This window comes from Megascapheus bottae, chromosome 14 (assembly GCF_031878675.1).
Source record: "Megascapheus bottae isolate mThoBot1 chromosome 14, mThoBot2.hap1, whole genome shotgun sequence".
Taxonomy (NCBI): Eukaryota; Metazoa; Chordata; class Mammalia; order Rodentia; family Geomyidae; genus Megascapheus; species Megascapheus bottae.
In genome coordinates, this window is record NC_143522.1 from 39073079 (window position 1) to 39078629 (window position 5551).

Here is a 5551-nt window from a genome sequence, read left to right on the forward strand (position 1 = left end):
TCATACCACATTAGCTAACGTGCTTAGTTCAATTAATGTAACTTTTGAAAATTTATCTCATAAAATAACTAACATGCTTTGCAAAAGCATGTATCAGTTGAATTTTGAATTGTCTGAGGTTTTCTTCAGGAGGGAAGACAGCCCTCAAATGAGGGGAAATGATGCTATCTATATCAGAAGAGGTTCTTTTTCCTAAACTCAAAATTCTAATTTAATTTTATCATTGAGCCTTAATATGAGCAAACCAGCACTTTAGCATTAGTACAGGCTGTCCAGGCATACCTCATCTCTAATTTCCTGTGCTAGTTTCTCCTTATTATAAGAAAATGTCTGCGATGATTACCTTAAAAAGTGAAAAGATTCCTTTTTGGTTCATGGTTCCAGGTATTCCAGGGCAAGATCAAAACTGCTCACCTTGGCAGGAAAGAAGGAAAGAGGTAGAGGGTGTGTTTCACAGTCTCCTTTGAAGGAAGCCCCTTGTGAAGTAAGGACCTCCCAATACAGCCATGCTAGTCAGCAAGGCTTCAACATATGAATATTAGGGGGAATTTATCCAGTGGTTACTGTCCTATTTTAAAATCCTGTCACTTCTCTCCTTTAAGAAATATGTATTTACAGGGGAGATCGGCACAAGATGGCCGTGGTTCAGTGTGAGACTTTCTGAGCTCTCGCCAAGATACCAGTTCTAGCATCGTAGGGGAAAGTTCATACCCCAAAATCCATCCTAAGTAAGCTTTAGCACCACAGAGATCTCAGTCAGAGAGGAGAAAGGCAGGAAACCAGAGCAAGAAGACAGCGTGGAGCGGTGCCAGCGTCTGGCCCAAAGCTGCTGAACCTGAGCAGACAGCGCTTCTCGGCAGTGCAGACCTGTCAGCTCCAGACAGAGCCACGCAGAGCCTGCAAGAGCCCAGAGCCGTCACCCGGCAGTGCATGGACCTGCAGGCTTCATGGAACCAGAAAATCCAGCAATTTGTGAGTGACTCTGTGGAGAAGTTTCCACTTCTGCTGAAGGAATGGCACTGGGAAGGAATCCCCTCCCCCAACAGCCGACAGTAACGACATCTTGACTGCTGGCAAAGACCCTGCCAAACCAACTGGAGCCCAAGAAGTGGTGCTGGCAGCGCCATCATTCAAAAGGGCAAAGGTTTATCCAGAGGCAGCTTAGCCGAACGACCACCCCCTGTGCTAGCAGAAGTTCCTCCCCCTGGGCGGGGCTGCAATCCTGGTAAACAAAGCTGCTTATACCTTCACAGGCTTTTTTTTTCTGCCCAATCAAGCAAACTGATCAGAAAAACTGCAAAGCCAAATCGCAAGAGAAAAAGACTTTTTGAAGTGTTTGGATCCTGAATTTAGTAGAGACACAAGTGTTCTATCCCATCCCCCCCAAAAAAACAAGCTGAAGAATACCTCCCCTTTTTTTTCTACTTTTTTTATTTGCATTTTTATATGGTCTTATTTTTTTTGTCATTTTACCTCCACCTCTCTTTTTTTTAACCAAGTGACTAAAATTTTTTATTTGACTAAATTCTGAATCATGCCTATGCATGACAGTCTCTCTTATTTATTAGACTTTAGCAATACAAAACAAAAACAAAAACAAAAAACCAAACAGTCTGTACAAAGCAGTGAAATCGCCAAGGAGAGAGCACTCTGCACTTGACTGTAGGATAAATAGCCACTCTCTCCCTTGGGCCTCGTTCTCTCAGTTCAGATCACTAAATACAAACGTGTCTTCAAAGTCACTTCTTTACTTCTCCAAGGTCCTCAATGCCGTCATCATCCACCTCAGGCCACTTTTCCTGAATGATGTCCATGATTTAATCAGTGAAGTCCGCCTGAATGATGATCTTGTCCTCCCCTGTGACTGAGGCACCTCAGGAGAATTTCTGAGCAAAAAATCTTTGTGCTTCTTTAAGATCCATTTCAAAAGTTGCAAGGCCACACACTCTGGTCACATAGTTCTTTGCTCTAGGAATTTTTGCAATAGTAACTTTTTGTGGTACAGTCTTCTTTTTCTGTTTGATTTGACCCCTTCCACCCCTCTTTTGTTTTTTCTTTTCCTCTTCTTCCCCTATTGTTCCTTGACCTTCAGGAATTCCAGTTTCTTGTTTTGGTGAATTATAGTAAGCTTTGCAAACTCATTGGGAAAATTCTTCTCTAACCACTGTCTACATTTAGCAATGTCAGGCATATATTCACGGTACTCTGTTGATAATGAACAGACTCCACAGCAAGTAATCCGCATCTGACTTGGCACTGACTCTCAGATCCCCTTGGCAGTCAGAACCTCTGGATTCCGAAATGTCAGTAGCCATTTCACAAACCCAGGCGGTCGGAAGGCCCCCACCGCCTCCCCTCAGCCCAGCCGAAGTGACCCACCTTTCTTTTTGTTATGTTATGATTCTTTCCTCCCCCTACCCCCCTGCATTCCTTCTGTCATTGTGGTCGTTCCTAGAAACATAGTGACAGCACTGGGTACAAACTGGATACAAATGATATTTTTATTGATACAGTTACCTGCTTTTTAATCTCTGGGTTCTTAGCCCTAGAATTTCTTGTCTAAGAACTACAACTGTGTGGGATCTCTCCCCACTTTTTTTCTTGTTTGTTTGTTTACTTTTTAAAAAATTTTGATCATTGAACTCTCCTATATATGTCTTCCTCTTTTCTTTATATATTCTTCTTATTACTCTTCTTATTTTCAAAAGTTGAGTCTTATTTTTTCTAAATTTTGTACTCAACTCTTTTACTTTTCTACCATCTTAGGTCAGTTACCCTTATGCTATCCCTTTTTTTCATTACTATATTAATCTTACACTCCTACATTACTCATTTCTTACCTTCTCTCTGGTCTTTCATACTATTTTTCTATCTCTGGTTCTCTGTTCATCCTTCAACTTTTATAATGGATGGATCGACAGTGGATGGTTCTTGAGCAATACTGTATATCTAGGTGTTCAATTACACTGTAGGTCCAGAGGGACTTAAATACAATAGAGAATAGATTGAGGGTGTTTTTTTGGTCATAAAACAATGACCAGTGGTGGTATTAGATTTGTTTGTAAGTTCACAAAAAGAGAGAGAGTGATAATACCAGTCTAAAATTGTGAACATCTATTGTCTAGCCAGCTAAAGAGCTCTAGGTTGGTTATATCTTAAAAATTATAATCCTGTGAAGTAATAATCTTGCCCCTGTTTTAAAATGGGCAGAACAAGAAATTCAAGAAATATGACAAATCAAGGAATAGCATATCCCACCCAATATAAACAGGCAATGGAGCAGTGAGTGGAAAATCTGGAGGAGAGTCCTCTAAATGCTATGCAAATGTAATTGATGAACATGATTTTTTCATATATTTTTATTGTAATTAATAGAAGGGTTAGATTATATTCACCAGATAGAAGGTGCATTACTTCACATACATTGGTACCCTTTCTCATGTCTTGGTCCACATTTCCCTCCCCACCACTCCCACCCTTCATCTTGTTTTACCCCCTTCCCTATATAATTTCAAATAACCAAATATGCATTTATCCAATATATCAGAAAATAAAGTGAAATACTGTAACAATATGCGATAACCAAGGGACAGCAAAAGAGATGAGAGATAACATAGTACATTAAGGAAAATAACCACTCATTATATGGCTTTTGTTTTTATATCCTAGAGGTCCTTTCATTTAGTGTAGTACTATTAATCCTTCTGTATCTAGGTTTTGCTCTATTGCAAATCTCTGCTAGGAGAGTCCAAGGTTTCTACTGATTATGACACATGAGGGAAACCATTGAGCCTATGTTCCTTTGAGTCTGGCTTACTTCGCTTAATATGATTTTTTCTAAGTCTTTCCATTTCCTTACAAATGGGACGATGCTGTTCTTTCTGACAGCAGCATAGAATCCCATTGTGTATAAATACCACATCTTGTTGATCCACTCATCAACAGAGGGGCATCTGGGTTGGTTCCATATCTTTGCTATGGTAAATAGTGCTGCAATGAACATTGTTGTGCTAGTGGATTTAGTATGTCCTTGTTTCTGCACTAGTGGGTAAACACCAAGTAGTGCAATTGCTGAGTCATAGTGGATTTCTATGTTTAGTCTTTTGAGGAACTGCCACCCAATATAAACAGGCAATGGAACACTCAATGGCGAAACTATAGGAGAGTCTTCTAATGCTATACAAATGAAATTGATTAACATGATTAATGAAAAGTTTGAAAACATACAGAAAGAGATACGGGAGGAAGCCATATCTAAATGAGATGAAACCATAAAGAAGATGATACTTGAACATGAGGAAGCCATAAAGAAGGCCATAATAAAGGATTTACAGAGAAAAATGGACGAATTCATAGAATCCATAAACAAAAAGATGATCAAACTCCAACAAATGTCCAATGAGAGTAAAGCTGCTGAGATAACCACTCAAAAGGAAATCAAGGAGTTAAAGAAGTCCATACAATATCTAAAACAAAACATCAAAAATGAGAAATTGGAAGGAAGGCGATGAAGAATAAAGGAGAAAGTAGTGATAGTGGTTTAGACAATGCAGAAGAGAGAATCTCCAGGGTTGAAGATAACCTAGTTGTTATAGAGAAAGTACAGAAAATGGGTCAAAAGAAATCTAGGAACTATGAGAGAACACTCCAGGAGGTCCAAGATACAATTAGGGCTAATTTAAGGCTAATTGATATTGAAGGAGGCCTGGAGAAAGCAGTCAATGGTATTGGAAATATTCTTCAGGGAATCATCTCAGAGAACTTCCCAAATATCGAGAAGGGCAGGCCCATCTAGATACAAGAAGCTTTTAGAGCCCCAAACAGACCTGACTAGGAAAGGACATCCCTCCCCTACATTATAATCCATACAGGATCAATAGAGACCAAAGAAAGGATCCTAAAAACAGTCAGGGAGAAGAGAACAATCCCCTACAAAGGAAAACCAATCAGAATAATCACAGATTTCTCGGCAGAGACCACACAAGCAAGAGAGTTTGGAAAGATATGTCATGCCCTTAAGACAAATAACTATCAACAAAGAACAATGTACCCAGCTAAGTTCTCATTCATGAGTAAGGGAACAATAAAAACCTTCCATTACAAGGAAAAGTTGCAACATTACGTAGCAAACAAACCAGCATTACAGAAAATTCTCAAAGGTGTTCTACACATTGAAAGCCAACACAAACATGATAGTGACAAAGAAATGGCACATAAAACTCATACCAGCTAAGTACCCCAAGAATTGTACAGCCACAGGCTCTAATGAAAGCTTTTAAAAATGGCAGGAACTAGTAAATATTTTTCAATCCTAACCCTCAATATCAATGGACTTAACTCTCCAATTAAACAGCATAGACCATCTAGTTGGATCAAAAAGCAAGATGCATCATTCTGCTTTCTCAAGAGACACATCTTGCCCCAAAAAGCAAACATTGTTTGAAAGTAAGAGGATGGAATAAAGTTTATCAAGCTAACGGCTCCATAAACAGACTAGAGTTGCCATCCTCATATCAGATAAAATAGACTTCAAATGAAAATTAGTGTTAGA

At 39.2% G+C, this 5551-nt stretch overlaps 1 pseudogene; it reads right to left on the bottom strand.

The window, feature by feature from the left end:
* Positions 1-1714: 1714 nt before the first annotated feature.
* LOC150055092 (density-regulated protein pseudogene) lies at positions 1715-2327 on the bottom strand (annotated as a pseudogene).
* Between the last annotated feature and the right edge of the window lie 3224 nt (positions 2328-5551).